Consider the following 17,076-nt stretch of genomic DNA (forward strand, 5'->3'; position numbering starts at 1 on the left):
TATGTGCCATTGCATGACTGACAGGGTCAACTATCCTTGAAATACTGATAGTATTCTAAAAGCATATCTAAACATGTCCTATTCCATGTATAACCTTAGGTCTGACTCACCTTGACTTGCTTCTTGCTCCTCTAAATAAGGTTATACCTTGGTTTGCATACCATAGGTATTGAGTGGCTTTTTATGATTGTGTTTATACTGTATTGTATTTGGTTATTTATATAGCGCTCTTTCACAACTTTTGTTTCGGTTGGATGGCCCTCGGTGACCGTAGTCAATGTGCTGGAGAGTTCGAAGAGGATTGGGTTAGGAGATGCATGTGTGAATTTTTGCCAGTCTAGGACTTGGGTGACCTTGGCTCGACTAAGCAGCCCAGAAAGAGGTCAGGCACGTGGGTGGGCGCTGTTGGCAGTTGCAATACAGTGCTATTATTGAGAGTCGATGTGTCGCCGGCTATACCGAATTTCTTTTGCAGGCAGTCGCTGTATGCTACTGGTAGAGGAGTTGAGGCACGTCATAGGCTACATGGGCTGCTAGACCGGAAAGCATAGCGTAGCTGCATTCTATAGTGCATGGATGCTTGGCCGTGCCTGCGGCCTGTGTCCACTGATGTGGTGTAAGGTATACGTACCGTAGTCTTCAGGTTTGTTCGGCTGGAGCGATATTTGTCCATTGCGGATGGCGTGGTCTCCTTATTCATGGTCTCTCTAGTGTGAGGGTCTGCACATGCGCTAAGTGTGGGTGAGTTTATTGTGGGGTGCCTCAGCGAGGGCTGCAGGCTTCCCTAGTCTGTCTCATTATTTGTGGTCTCTCTTGAGCAAGGGTTTAAGGGGGTGGGTGCGGGCGAGTTTGTTGCTGTGTGCCACAGCAAAAACTGCTGGCTTCACTGGAGTCTTTGTCAGGTGGGAATGTTGTTGTGCATGGGGTGAAATGTGTCAGGTGAGCTGCTGCGAAAGCTGCTGGCCACTGTGTTGTAATTGGTGCACAGGATGGTGGTTTCATCAGTCTAGTCTGGAGGTACAAGGGTTCAGGGGAATATTGGGAAAAGCCAGGATTTTAGGGCCTTTCTGAATTTTAGGTGGCTTTCAATGTTGCAAATGTGTAGTGAGTGGTAGGGAGTACCAGATGATGGCACTTGGACGGAGAAGGAGGAACCGCCTAGCCTGGAGGAGTTGTGTGATGGGATCACTAAGCGAAATGCTGTGCGAGATCCGAGGTTCCTAAAGGGTTGGTAGGGAAGGATTTTTTCTCAGATGAATTCCGGTCTGGTGTTGTGGACTGCGCGGTGGGTGATGCACATGGCTTTAAAGGTAGTGCGTCGACCAATCGGAAGCCAATGGAGCACTCTTAGGGCAGGGCTGATGTGTTCTCTGGCGGGGTAGGTTAAGGAGCAGGTGTGCTGCCGCATTTTGGATTCTTTGGAGTTTCCTTAATAGAAATGCCGGGGCTCCTAATAGAGGCAGTTTGCATAGTCTAGGCGGGACCGGATGATGGAGTTGACGGCCGAGAAACGGTGGGGATAGGTGAGGTAAGGGAAAATACGCCCGAGAATACGTACATAGTAGTAGTAGGTTTTGGATACGATAGTGGTTTCTTGGGTGAGGGATAAGTGAGTCCAATGTGGATCCAAGGTTTTTTAGCACGTTAGAGATTGCTGGTGCTTGTCCTAGTGGGCTGGGCCACGAGATTGGTTAGGGGAGGAGGGCTGTTTTCCTACAAACGAGGATTTCAGTTTTCCCAGGGTTGAGGATGTGGTTGGTCGTCATCCAGTGGTCAATATCTGAGAGGCACGAAGACAGGTTCGGACTGCCAGAGCCTTGAATTTTGAGGATTATCTCTGTCGTCTGCGTAGTTGTAGCAGGTAAGATTGTACGAGTAGATGATCACCGGAAGGGGTTTAAGGTAGAAGATGAAAATTAGTGGTGATAGGGATGCTCCTTGTGGAACACCTTTACCAACTGGTCGTGATGTGGATGTGAACTGGTGGAGGTGCACGATTTATGATAGATTTAAGATAAGGACCAAGTTACTTACCTGTAACTGTTGTTCTCCAGCATGGGTCTGGCATGGAGTCACATGCTCATGAATATTCCACGTTGTCAGGCTGGGAATCCTCGGTAAAGAAAAAATCTGTTTCATTTCTGAACTGTTTTTCTCCTAACAACCAATCACTGTTCTCTGGGTCATACTGCCCCCAGCCAATGACTGCCCTCTACCTAAGCCCCTCCACTGGCAGCCATCTTCAGATTTGGTAGCACGTAAAGTGGCAGTAGGACCAAGAGAAGGGCCGCAGAGGGGTAGACGGGAGGGTTCGCATGTGAATCCATGCCAGACCCATGCTGGAGAACAACAGTCACAGGTAAGTAATTTGTTCCTTCGCCAGCACGGGGTCTGGGATGGATTAACATTCTCATGAATAAAATATTCATAGCAGTACACACATGCACAACCACAGGGGGGGTGGCAAGGCTCAACATTAAGCATCTTAACATTAAGCATCGCTTACCGCCTCACCAGGCTCACCTTCAAGCGAACAGGTTGCGCAGCACTGCTTGGCCTATCCTGGAATCCTCCCTGGAATCCCTGTCGATGTAGTAGAATCATGTGAAGGTGTGCGTCGACCTCCATGTAGCATCCCTGCAGATGTCCAGCAGGGGCACATCAGACAGGAACGCCGTAGTAGCAGCGATCGCTCTGGTCGAATGGGCTCTCGGATGGCCAGGCAACGTCGGTTTGCCAACCGATGATAAAGGGTGATGCAGCCGGAGAGCCACCTGGAAATGGAAGCCTTGGAGAGTGCCTTCCCATGGTTCACAGGGCCAAAGTTCACAAAAAGTTGCCACATCTTCCGGAAACTGTGCGGTCCACATGGAAGGTGGTTTACAAGAGAGGGCCTGGATATCTCCCACTCGTCGTGCGGAGGGGATGGCCACTAGGAAAGCTGTTTTCCACGACAAAAATGACACTGGCGCGGAATGCATAGGCTCGAACGGCAGACCCATGAGCCTAGTAAGCACCACATTGAGATCCCACGCCGGGGCCAGAGCCTTCAACGGCGCGAATGAGCGAAATAATCCTTTGACAAACTCCTTGACCAATCGATGCAACCATAAGGATGATCGCCCTGGAGATCTGGTGTAGCGGGAGGTAGACCGCAGACGAACCTTGATGGAAGCAAAGGCCAGTCCCGCCTTGGCCAATGACAACAAATACGGAAGCACCTGCGGAGCAGTGACTCGTAGCGGGTCTATCTTCTAAGTACGGCACCAAACGGCGAATCTCTCCACTTGTGCCCGTAACATTTGAGAGTAGATGAAGCTCTGGCCTTTGCAAGCACCTCCTTGCAATCTGCCGGGAGATCGTAACCCCAAACTCTAGTGCTGCAGGAGCCAGGCCTTCAAGTTCAGTGATCCTGGGTCATGGTGCAGAATTGCGCCTCCTTCCCTGGCGAGCAGATCTGCGACCACCGGAAGCTTGACTGGAGGGGACACCGACATGTCCAGAAGGTACAGGTACCATATCTGTCTCGGCCATGCCGGTGCGACGAGGATCATCCTATACCGGGAACGTCCCAGTTGATTGACTAGTTGAAGAAGCAACGGCAACAGAGGGAACGCATACAGAAACAGGCCGTCCCAGGGGAATGAGAATGTGCTCCCCCCCCCCATGCTCCCCGGCAGGGGAAACCGCCTGATGTACCTCTGGCACTTGATGTTCATCATCGTCGCAAACAGATCGATCTGGGGATTGCCCCATCGTCGGAATAGGAGATCCACCTGGTCCTGCCGAAGCTCCCATTTGTGGCAAGAGCGCAGCTCTCTGCTAAGAGAGTCGGCGACAGTGTTCTTCACTCCTGCCAGATGAAACGGGATGAGGAACATCCCCTGGGCAACGGCCCAGTGCGTCTCTGTAGAGTGCCAGGGATCTGGTGCCCCCCTGTTTCTTGATGTAGAACATCGTGGTGGTGTTGTCCGTGAAGACCCGTACCACCTTGCCCTTGAGGGACGGAAGGAAGGACTTGAGGGCCCAAAACACTGCCCGCAGCTCCAACACGTTGATGTGCAACTTCTCCTCCGGTAGCCACATCCTTCCAGGGAGGCATCCGTCGTGACAGTCTCCTGATGAGGTGGGGTCTGGAAATCGACGCCTGCAGACAAATGTGCGTGCACTCCCAACCACCGTATCGCGCTAGAGGGAAACACTCGTGGAGTGATCCTGCCCTCGAAGCTTCCAGACACTTGAATCCAATGGGCGTCGAGGAACTCCTGCAGTGGACGCATCTGTAGCCTGCACAGCCGAATGAGGTATATGCATGACAACATCATGCCGAGCAGGGACTTGATGGACCTCGCCCTTGGGATCCTCAGCACCAACAGCTGTTGTACCTTGCCCAGGGTGGCCGCTAACCTCTCCTCCGATGAAGACGGCAGGCATGACAGTGTGTTGAGCCAGGCTCCCAGAAACAGCGCGTCCTGCGATGGAGTCAAACAGGACTTTGCATAGTTTATCAAGAACCCCAGATCCGTCAGGAGTTGGACTGTCTTTGCCGTGTGATCAATGGCAACGTCCTTTGAGCTCGCCCGGATGAGCCAGTTGTCCAGGTAAGGGTAAATGTGAATCCCTCGTAGGCACCAAGCAATTGGTGATCACCCTTGGCGCTGACCTCAATCCGAAGGGAAGGGCCTTGAACTGGTAATGTTGTCCTTGTACCACGAAGCACAGGAACTTGCGGTGGCCCTTGTGTATAGGGATGTGAAAATAGGCATCTTCCAAGTCCAGCGACGATCGGAAATCCCTCTCTTCCAGCTGTCCTAGCACGTGCTGAAGAGACTCCATCCAAAACTTTTGAGACCTGATGAACTTGATTAGACGGTGGAGGTCTAGGATGGACCTCCAACCACCAGTCGTCTTCTTGACTAGGAAGTAACAAGGGTACACTCCAGAGCCTCTTTGGGACGAGCTCCATCGCACCCTTCCTTAGCATGCCCCCCCACCTCCAGCCGAAGCTGAGGGACGTGGTTTTCCTGCCTGGCCACTGGTGGTATACGCGGACACTTCCGTTGGAACTCCAGGGTGTGTCCGTGGGTGAGAGCGTCCAGCACCCAACGGTCGGTGGAGATGGTCTTCCACACGCCAATGAAGTTCGCCAGCCGGCCTCCCGCCAGGTTGCGCGAGTGGGGGCCCGATATCACAGCCAGATCAATCTTGCTTCGTCGCCAAAGCATCGCCTTGGAGGCCTTGGCGACGAAAACCTCCTCCAGACTTGGCGTGGCCTCTTTAGGTCTCCTGGACTGACGAGCAGGAAGGTTGACGGTAAAATTAGGTACCTCCACTGAATCCTTTGGAAGAGCCTTGGGACTTGCCATCTCGACTGGACATCCTGTCAAAAATTCATGGCTCTCAGCCATCCCTGTAGACAAAGGCCAACACCGTTGCCCATTTGGCGGAACCCCGTGTCGGCGATATCCGTGGCCACAGTAATGGCATGACCTGATGCCACCTCGCCTTCTTGTAGGATCTCTAATGCTTCCACCGTCTTGTCGTCGGGAAGAAAGTCCAATAGGGGAGCGATCTTGAACCAAAGCTCCCTGTCCTAACGCACCACAATGGCGAGGGCGTTGTCAGCCTTGATGGTCGTCGCTGCCGAAGTGATGACTCGCCGTCCCAGGCATCCAACTTCTTCCCCTCACTGTCCGGAGGGGAGGAGCTTGTCGAAGAGGATGAGCCAGAAGACTTCTTATTGGCTGCCGCCGATACCACAGAGTCCAGAGACGGTTGGGACCTCAAACACTTGGGCACAGAGTCCGGCACCCTGTATTTCTTCTTGTATCGGTCCCTCTTCGCCGGGGCCGAGGAAGGGTTCTTCATGAGGGACAGCCCCTCATCCCAAATGTTGTCCAAGAGCGGGACCAAGAGTACGGTCTTCCTCTTAGCCTCATGCGTTGGTACAGGAAACCCTCCTCCTCAAGGACCAGCTGGAACAGCTCCAAAGCCCTGGAGATCATGGTGTGAAAAGAGCCTATCTCGTCGGGAGGCGAAGGTCTGGGCGGCGGAGACAGGAGATCCCCCAATCCGCTGTCGTCCGTGCCTGTCGTCGCCGTGTCCAGATCCGTATCATCCCTTGGGGGTGGAGAAGGAGGTGAAGGGTGGCAAGGAGGAGGTGGGTGCACTCTCCTCTTCTTGGTTGGAGGTTCCCTGGACTGTCCTGGCGCCGCAGGAGGGGCCACCGGCACAAGGGGCATCCTTGTCAGGATCTCGGAGCACAAAGTGTGTAGAGCCGTGAGAATGTCCACGGAGATGTCCATGTGAGGTTGCGGTTGTGGTCGTTGAGGTGATGGAGGAGGCGATGGCATTCGCGGCACCGGCTGGCGCAATCCTACGTCCTGTTGCTCCTCGTCAGTCGGTCATCACCCTCGTCGGGATCCTTCCAGTAGGGACTGGCCTGGACGTGCCGTTCCTCCTGGATGGTCCGGAGACTGTAGAGCCCTCCTCAGAGGAGTTATCCGTGCCCTGAAGGGCTATCGTGCCCCCCCTTCTCTGGCGTCCTTTTGATGGGCTGGAAAGAGGACTCCCTCCTGGCTAGCCTTTGGGGTCGTACTGTACAGATCCGCCTCTGCAGCCTTCGTGAGGGATGCCACCACAATTTCGATGGAAGGCCGGGCCGTCGCCGGATGTATCTGGGCCTTCACGGCCTTGGCCGAGCCTGAGGCCTTCACCTTAGGGGGAGGGTCTGAGCCCCACTCCCCTGGCCTGTCCGGGTCTTCTTCAAGAGCTTGCCCGGATGGTCCAACTTCCTCTTCTTCGAAGATCCAGAGTGTTGACTCGTGGTCAAAGGTGCTGGGGACGCAGCACACAACCTGGCTGCCGGGGAGCCCGCTGCAACGACGCTCCCTGGGGCAGTGGACTTGCGGTTCTTAGCTTTCTGTTGGGCCCCCATGGGAGGAGCATCCTCAAAGGTCTTAGAAGACTGCTCAGCTTTCTTCTTGTGGTTCGGGGAGGCGTGCTGCCGAGACTCACCCGAAGCCGGGGTCTTGGCCTGCAGCCACTCGTTGCGCCACCTGCGCCGATCGTTGAACGTGTGGGGCACCATCTCCTGACAGAACGTACAGTCGTCCTCCACGTGCATCTCGTCCGAGTGTAGGCAGTAGAGGCACAGGGGGTGCCCGTCCTCCAAATAGATGTTCTGCAAGCCGCAGCCTGGGCAAACCTTGAACAGGGGTGTCGAGTCCTTCTCCATCATGTCCACGTGGTATAGGCCCTGAAGAAACTTCTGGAATCTTCCAAGAAGTAAACTCAATGAAATACGCCCTTGAGGGGCGCTGAAGAAATCCGAAAACGGGTCCCCGTTAACCGGACGGTAGATCGATGGAGCTTGAGGCTCGATTGACTGAAAAAAATAGAGTGCAACTCTTAGAAAAAAGAAGGAAAAAAAAAAAACACAAAACCCAGCAATAAGCCCGAGAGCTAATCACAAGGACTCCCATGACCTGAAAGTGCGGTAAAAATCTAAAGATGGCTGCCAGAGGAGGGGCTTAGGTAGAGGGCAGTCGTTGGCTGGGGGCAGTATGACCCAGAGACAAGTGATTTTTTTCTTTACTGAGGATTCCCAGTCTGACGACGGGGAATATTCATGAGCATGTGAATCCATGCCAGACTCCATGCTGGAGAAAGGAGGAGATCCATGAGAGGTCCGTGTTTCGGATTCCTAGTGATTGTAGCCTGTCTAGTAAGATGGTGTGATCAATGTTATCAAAGGCTGCAAAGAGGTCCAGCAGGATGATAACCGCGCGGCTGTCTGCATCGGCTGTTCTTTTTAGGTCATCCCAGATAGACACTTGGGAAGATTCTGTTCCCCTTAGTGGTCTGAAGCCTGATTGTGCAGGGTCTACGAGGTTGCTGGCTTCGGCAAATTGGCCAAGCGGTTTATAAGCCGCGCGGTCCATGAGTTTGGTGATGAAATGCGTGTAGTTCTGGGGGAGGAGTGAGTTGAGTGTCGGTTTTTTGAGGATCGGTTTGATGAACAAGTTACTCTTACCTGGTAACGTTCTTTCAATGGGATGGTCCGATAATGTATTCCATATCTATGACAGTAATCACCACAGCTGTGCTGCTTCGGAAAATCTTTCGACGTCTGCGTCGATACGCCACCCTCGAGGACCTCCTCCGACAGCCGACGTCACTGGATGTTATAAGTGGGACGCACGATGCCCGTAGCCTCAGTTGTAGTTTTTCCCCCAGAAAATGTGGCACCAGTCTTCTGCCAGTCTGACCACACAAAGCCTTGCGGAAACGTAAGCTGCAATCGCATAAGAAAATCTGTAACGGGGAAGGCAGGGAGGGAGCGATATGGAATACGTCGTCGGACCATCCAATTGAAAGAACCTTACCAGGTAAGAAAGTAACTTGTTCTTCGAGGGGATTGGGTCCTCCGACGTAAAACAGAAATTTAGAATGCCCAATCAAATTGCGGAGCAAAGGACAGCCTTGCCAAAGGCCAGATCCTGCCCACGGATGGAATCGAGGGAGTAGTGACGTACAAAAGTATGGACCGAAACCCAGGTGGCTGCGTCACAGATGTTACGAATAGGAACACCCCTCAGTAGGGCAGTAGAGGCAGCCATACCCCTGGTAGAATGGGCCCGCAAGCCTACCGGTGGGTCCTTACCTGCCAAGCGATAACACTCAGAAATATCCAGAATAATCCAGCGAGACAGTCTGCTTAGTCGCAGCTTGTCCCAAACACTTTCCAGCGTAACCAATGAAGAGTTGATCGTCCACTCTGATCCAGGACATGCGTGAAATATAAAAGCTTAAAACTCTCCTAGGATCGAGCCTATGGAGCCTCCCCTCTTCCTTACCAGGATGTGGAGGAGGATGAAATGCCAGAACAACCACCTTCTGGCCTAAATGAAATTCCGACACCACCTTCGGAAGAAAGGAAGGAGGAACTCCAAGGACAACCCTGTCCTTCTGAAATATAGTGAAGGGTGGCTTTACTGAAAGTGCCTGTAACTCACTCACTCTGCGAGCGGAAGTGACCACAACCAAAAATACAGTTTTAAGAGTTAATCTCAAAGGGCATGAATGCAAAGGCTGAAATGGAGCACCCCATCAGAAACTTGAGAACAGGGTTCAAATCCCAACCGGGCACCTGGAAAAATGATGGAGGGAACACATTAGCGAGCCCTTTGAGAAACTGAGAAATTAAAGGAATTTTAAAATAAGAACACTCTTCAGACGAGAGCTTAAATATGGACAGCGCCGCCAGGTAACCTTTAACAGTACCCACTTGCAAGCCCCTGTGGGCTAAAGAAAGCAAAAAAGACAGAACCACAGCAATGTCACATGCAAAAGGATCCACATTCTTAACCCCGCACCAGTCACAGAACTTTCGCCAACGGCAACGGTACAGGGACTTTGTTGCGGGCCTTCTGGCCAAAAGCAACACCTCCATCACGTCTTCAGGGAGGTCCCAATCCTTATAACTCAACCTTTCAGAAACCAAGCATGAAGGTTAAGGGATCTGACCTCTGGATGGAGAACCTGACCCCCCTCCCGTGAGAGCAGATCGTCTCGGTAGGGAAGATGACGTGGAGGGCAGATGGACAAGTCGAGAAGGTCCGGGTACCACGTCCTCCGGGCCCAAGCCGGAGCAATGAGGATCATCCGGGAACTGAACCTTCGTAACCTCCGCAGCACTTGCGGGATGACAGGGGGACTGGAGGAAACGCGTACAGCAGTGGGAATGACCACTCCACCAAGAACGTGTCTCCTAAGGCTCCTTTTGGAGGAAATTTCCGCGAGCAGAACCTTTCGCACTTCCGGTTGACACCGGAGGCGAAGAGATCCACTTGAGGGGTCCCCCAAATGGCAAAGATCTCCAGGAGAATCTCCTGAGCCAACTCCCACTCATGAGAGATCGCGCTCTGCCTGCTCAGAGCGTCCGCAGTCTCGTTTTCATCTCCAGCCAGATGAACTGCCGAGATTGAAACTTCCTGCTGGATTGCCCAGAACCAAAGCTGCATCACCTCCCTGCACAGAGGAAGTGACCCTGCCCCCCCCCCTTTTTGTTGAGGTAGTGCATGGCCACCGTGTTACAATCAGGATCAGGACATTCAACCCTCGCACAGTCGGCAGAAAAGCCTTCAGGGCTAGCCTGACGGCCCTCAGCTCCAACAGATTGATATGGAGTGTGGACTCCGACGGAGACCAACGACCGCGGACTGTCAACTCGTTGGCATGAGCTCCCCATCCCGTGAGGGATGCGTCCGTCACAATCGTCACCTCCGGCCAGGGTAGCCAAAATGGAGCCCCCTTCATCAGATTGTCTTTGACGGCCCACCACAGAAGGTCCTGGGCGACCGAGGACAGCACCTGAACAGGGTCCGACATCCTGCCGGAGGACTGAGACCACTGGAGCTTGAGTGCCCATTGCAAAGATCTCATCCGCAACCTGGCCTCTGGCACCAGAATAATGCAGGATGCCACGAGGCTGAGCAATCTCAAGAACTCGAACGCTGGGAGACTCTGGGCAAGCTGAAACTTGTGCACCATCTTCTGAATGTGATGAGCCCTCACCTGGGGAGGAAAACACTGCCCCAGGGACGTGTCGAGCACTGCTCCAATGTACTGGAGCCTCTGAGTTGGTGTCAAATGGGACTTCTTTAAGTTGAGGGAGAAGGCCAGCTTGTGAAAGGAGTGGCAGGTGACGGACAGATGATCCAGGACTTGCTCGGGAGAGCGCACCCTGATCAACCAATCGTCCAGGTAGGGGTAGATGTGAATCCCCCCTTTCCTGAGGTGCGCTGCCACCACTACCATGAGCTTGGTGAAGACCCTCGGGGCGGAGGTCAATCCGAACGGCAGGACCCGAAACTGAAAGTGCGAGTCGCCAACCGCGAGCCTCAGGTACTTCTTGTGCTTTGGATGGATCGGCACATGAAAATAAGCGTCCTTGAGGTCGAGAGACACCAACCAGTCCTGAAGTTGAAGGACCTGGAGGACTTGAGAGAGAGTAACCATCTTGAACTTGTCCTTCCTGAGGAGTTTGTTCAAACAGCGCAAGTCCATGATGGGTCTCAATCTCCAGTCTTTCTTGGAAATCAAAAAATAAAGGGAATACCATCCCTTGTTCCTCTCCACTACAGGCACCAGTTCTATGGTGCCTTTCTACAGCAGGGATTGAATTTCCTGCGCAAGGAGCGGATCCGGACTCTTCAAAGAGAGATCCCCCGGTGGATTGTCTTGAGGCCTCTGCCGGAAAGGAAGACAGTAGCCGTGGGCTATGATCTCCAGAACCCACACATCTGAAGTAATGGCACGCCACTCTACAAGATGCTGCGCCAGCCTTCCCCCAACCGGCGAACCATGGGACATGGCCTCATGACTGAGCTGAAGCGGCTGTGGCGTTGCCTGAGGGCAAAGAGGCAACTGCCCGAGCGGCCTTGGCACCTCGAGTACCTTGTTTTCCACCTCTGGCACTCCTACGGTGGCCCCTTTGACTGGCAGCTCCTCTCGCTTTACCAAAGGTTGAGTAATAACGAAAGGAACCTCCCCTCCATTGCTGTCCCCTAGGTCGAAAAGGCGGAGGCTGTCGAACTGCAGCTCCCAACGACTTTGCTGCAGCTTTGGAGGCTTGCAACCTCTCAAGGCTCTCGTCAGCCTTGCTGCCAAAGAGATGCTCCCCGTCAAAGGGCATGTTGAGAAGCCGGGCCTGCACATCAGGAGCAAACCCCGACTTCCGCAACCACGCAAACCTGCGTATTACGGTGCTCGCCGCCATGGACCGGCTGACACAATCTGCCATGTCCAAACCCGACTGAACGGCCTCACAAATGGCATCCTTGCCATCCTGGACCATAGCCAGGAAACCATCCCGTTCGTCCCCTTCGGGAATATGTTCAGCTGCTAAGGAAACACAGTTCCACAGAGTGTGCGTGAACGAGACAAGGCACATACGGAGTTGGCCGCCTGAAGCGCCATACCCTCTGAAGAAAACACTTTCTTCGTCCAACCGTCAAAACGCTTGTCGTCCCTATCAGGAGGGATGGTAGGATACAACGCCTGCTTTGCGGGGCCGTAGCCGCCTGCACCACCAAACTCTCCGGAGTGGCGTGCTTGGTCAAGTAGCAGGGGTCGCTACTGGCTGGGCGGTATTTTCACGGCAAAGACTTGCCCACTGCCGGGATACTCTTCGGAGCAGTCCAAGCCGCCGCCACCCTCCTCTGTAGAGCCATATGGAACGGCAGTACCGGGTCAGTTGGTGGACCGTGGTCGAGGATATCCGTAAGGTCATCCTGAAGAAAATCCCCTGGGGGAGCAGACCACCCCAAGTACTCAGTGACCCTAGACATAAGGCACTGGTACGAGGAGTCGGCATGAGTGCCAGGCTCAGGCCTACAAAAATCCACCTCCGGAGAGGTGTCCAGACCACTGTCGTCGTGCAGGGACTGACGCAGGTCCTCAATTTGACTACGGCCCGAGAGAATCTCATCTGGCACCGTATCAGGAACCATGCCATCATCAGAGCCCTCATCCACCTCCGAAATAAACTCAAGATGGCGGTAAGAAGGCACAGAATGTGGAACAAAGCCATGCTTGACCTTGGCCAGAGCCTTTCTAGGGGGCTCCACCGTGCCCCGGGGCACCCCCGTCGAAACAGCCTCAAAAGGCGTCGAGTGAATCGGCGTCGACGCCGAACGCGGCGCCGACAACTTCGACACAGGCCTCGAGGGCGGAGCCCCGAGCGTGTCCCTCGACGGCGTGGGCACCGATGGAGTCGACGACTTCTTCGGAGGCGGAGCGTCGAAAGAGTCCGTCGACAACCTCGGCGCCACAGGCGTCGACGTCTTCCTCGAAGACACCACAGGTGCACACGGTCTTGAGCGCGTCGAGGACCGGGACCTGGAACGGGCATGACGAGAACGATTCCCCTTGTCCGAGCGGGACCTTTCCCGCGAATCGTGCCGACCACCCGAGCCCGAAGGCTTACGAGCGGTGTCTCTCGACCGATCACGACCGACCCCAGACGGACCAGTGCCCTGCGATTCGAGAATTGCTAACATTTTCTTCCCGAAGGAAGCCCATTCCTCCGGCGTCGCATGCTTGGTGGGATAAGCAACCCGCCGACGGGCGGAGTCCTCGGATGAGGACGGGGAAGGCGACCGATGACGGCGCTTCCGGGAGTTCCTCGAAGAGGCAGAGAAGTGGCACAACCTACTCCGGGACCGAGACCCACTGGACTTCCGACGACGATGCGGAGAGTCGCCCCTCGAATAGTCAGTCGAAAGCCCTGCAGACCTCGACTTCCGTGGCTTGGACACCTTACCTACCGACAGTTTCTTCTTGCGCTCCCGCAAGGCTTTGGACATAAGCGACTGGCAGTCGACACAATCATCCGTGTCATGGGCCTCCCCGAGGCACCAGAGGCAGGCGTTGTGCGAGTCCGTCACCGACATCTTGGACCCGCAGTCTCCGCACGTGGGGTGGAAGACGAGGTAGACATCTTACGAAGGAAAACTTCACAAACTAACAGGTTCAAAGAACCGATGAAGAACAGAAACTCCAAAGAGTCGAGGCGCACCGAGATCTCTGAAGCGAACACGTTCGCAGAAAAAACGGAACTGAGGCTACGGGCGTCGTGCGTCCTACTTATAACATTCAGTGACGTCGGAGGAGGTCCTCGAGGGCGGCGTATCGACGTCATCGACGCAGGACGCAGATGCCGAAAGATTTTCCGAAGCAGCACAGCTGTGGTGATTACTGTCGTAGATCTGGAATAGGTGAGAGGACCCAATCCCCTCGAAATAGGATGTTTTAAGGGCATTTGGCTGGTGGTGCGGTAGCCACTATACTCAGGAGGTATGAAAGGGGGGGGGGGCCTGGGTAGATATATTTGTGGTGCTGAAAATCACGTTGAGGGTGTGGCCTCGCGTGTGGATGGATGTGGAGATGCAATGTTTCAGGTTGAGTAATTCTAAGTTGTCTGTGAGCGATCTGGTCATGGGGTTTGACGGTGGGTCGAACTATATGTTGAAATCCCCCAAGATGGTAAGTGATGGGTGTAGGTTGAGGTTGGTGGCTAGTGCTTCACCAAGAGAGTCTGCAAAGCTTTTGCTGTAGCCAGGGGGTCTGTAGATGAGTAGGAAATTGTGTGAGGTGGAGGGCGCGAGTTGGAGTTTTACCAAGAGATTCGTAGTCTCTGGTGATGGTGGAGGTGTCCTTGATGACTAGCTTAAATTGGTGTTTGTTTAATATTGTTAGCCCCCCTCCCCTTCGCAATCTGTTCCAGAGAGTGAGGTTGTATCCAGGTGCGAAGGTCTCATGTGCAATGGTTTTGTAGTCATCAGAAAAGCAGGTCTCGGTAATGAAAAGGATGTCTGGGTTTTCATCTGTGATGAGGTCAGCGATGTGGAATTTATTTTTCGAGACTGACCTGGCGTTGATGAGGGTGCAGGATATTTGGTGGGTTGCCCTTGAGGGTGTTGGATGGGTAGGGTTGTAGGGGTCAGCGGGAACTGGGGTGTGGGTAGGCAGCGCGGTGGGTGAGGCAGGGTGGGAGGTGGTTGAGAGGAAGGAGCAACTGGAATAGGGGGAGAGAAAAAGGGAGGGGTGGGAAATAGGGCTGGGTCCGAGTTAGGTGCTGATGGGGGGGGGGGTTTCACTCCTATACTGCGGTTGTAGTGGTTGTGATGGTGGGGATGGATGGGTGATGCTAGTAGAGGCATAAGGTGCCTTCGGACTCAGGCTTTCCTTGACTTTGGAATAGTCCTGGGTGTGTGGGTGGGTGTGTGGGACTCGGGAGCTTGCGGTTTTGGCCAGAGCTGCTCTTGCTGCACTAAGGCTGGGGAAGTGGCAGTTGGACGTGCTGTGTAGTTGATAGGAGACAGTGCGAGTAGAAAGTGTCGGTGGATGGTTTGTGGCGATGCTTGATGGGTATATTAGGTGCCTTGCTGTGTTCTTTGGTATGTTCCGGGGGGCAAGATTCTCTGCACCCTCTCTCAATCTTGCTGTTCTTAATTGCGCAGAGCGGGATCTACGGGTGGGGGATCGTGGGACAGGGTTAGGTGGGTTTTCTGGGGAGGGATGGGGATAGGTGTGAGGGTTGCATGTTGAAGGTGTGCGGTGGTGGGGGGGGTGTGCTTTGTGTGTTTTGGCAGTGGTAGGGAATGACTGCAGTGGATCTCATTGGGCCCACTGACGCGCCAGCGTGCTGCTCTGCTTTGGCCAGTGTGTGGCATGGTACCTGTCTGGTCTATGGCAGTTAATTAGCAGAGTTTCCCGGGTGAGGCTACGTTTCACTAAATATGGAACTACTGTTTACTGGGAGAGAGGCCTAAGTTTCGCACTGCTGTATTTTTTAAAAAGTTTTTAAATACTTTCCAGACATGCAAAAAGACACCGAGAGTTGATAGCCCTGTATGGTGGGAGTGTGGCCTAGGTTTCAAATGCAGTATATTTCACAGTACAATAGGCGGATTTGGGGAGCACACCTAGAATTGAGAGTCCTGTATAGTGCGAGAGAGGCCTAGGTTTCACAAATACAGTAGCTTTAATAGGCAGGTGTGGGGAAACTCACCTAGAATTGAGCCCTGTATGGTAGGAGGGAGGGGCCTAGGTCTCAGACGCTTTAGGTAGCTCAACACACCTAGAATTGGGAATCCTGTATAGTGGGAGAGGCGCCTAGGTTTCACAATACAGCAGGGTTCCCAGTATAGTAGTCAGATATGGGGAATACTCAATACAGTAGTTTCACAGTATAATAGGCTGATATGGGGCAACACCTAGGATTGAGAGCCCTGTATAGTGGGAGAGCGACCTAGGTTTCATAATACAGTAGTCGGATATGGGGAACACTCAATACAGTAGGTTTCACAGTCTAATTGGCAGATATGTGGGACACACCTAGGATTGAGAGCCCTGTATAGTGGGAGAGAGGCCTAGGTTTCACAATACAGCGGGTGTCACCGTATAATAAGCGGATAGGGGAACACAACTAGAATTGAGAATCCTGTATAGTGGGAGAGAGGCCTAGGTTTCATAGTACAGTGGGTTTCACAGTATAGTAGTCAGATATGGGGAACACACCTAGGATTGAGAGCCCTGTATAGTGGGAGAGAGGCCTAGGTTTCACAATACAGTGGGTTTCACAGTATAATAGGTGGATAGGGGAACAGACCTAGAGTTAGAATCATGTATAGTGGGAGAGAAGCCTAGGTTTCACAGTATAGAAGTCAGATATGGGGCACACTCAGTACAGTTGTTTCATATTATAATAGGCAGATATGTGGAACACACCTAGAATTGAAAGCCCTGTATAGTGGAAGAGAGGCCTAGGTTTCAGCAACGTTTTAGGTACAGGCAACACAGCTAGAATTGGAAATCATGTGCAGTGAGAGGGGGGCCTAGATTTCATGCAGCGATATCAGTGGGAAGTTGTTCCTACCTTATCCGTTGATGCAAGTTGACGGAGGTCTGGTTCTCGGAAGGGAGAGTCTGGTTGCTGCAGCAAGCTGGCACTGGTGAATTGCAGGCATAGTTTTGCCTGAGCAGCCACCTTGTGTTTGAGGTGGGATGGTTGGGCTCCAACAGTGTGCCCGTGGAGTTAGGAGGGGTGCTTTCTGCAGGTCCTACTCTGGGGTCAGCGTGTTGAGCCGGCTGGATGGGCTGGAGCACGGTGCTTCTTACATTGTATGCGTCGTTGAGAAGTTTGTAGGCGGTTGGTGGTTAGGCTAGGTTTATGTGGGTGACTGCCCTTTGCCCTGGGCCGCTGAGAATGCCTAGGCAGAGGGCTGCCCTGCAAGGGAGGGTTAAGAGCAGTGGTTAGCCAATCAGGGTAAGGGGTCGGGAGTGAGGAGGGACAAGGGCTGGGTCCAGAGGGGTGGAGGGAGGGTGACTCCATTCGCACAGTGCGCTTGATACTAATCGTTAGCCCAAAAGCACTTGGTGAAACAAAATTTTGAAATAAGATAGAGGGTAGAGGTGCACTCAATAGTTGAGGGTTCAACAACTGATTTGATTATGTAAGATTTAAGTGCTCCCAGTCAGATCTTAGCGACAAGATCACACTAAAGTATA

The sequence above is a fragment of the Ambystoma mexicanum genome, chromosome 1p, assembly GCF_040938575.1.
Source record: "Ambystoma mexicanum isolate Mex_15411 chromosome 1p, UKY_AmexF1_1, whole genome shotgun sequence".
Classification (NCBI taxonomy): Eukaryota; Metazoa; Chordata; class Amphibia; order Caudata; family Ambystomatidae; genus Ambystoma; species Ambystoma mexicanum.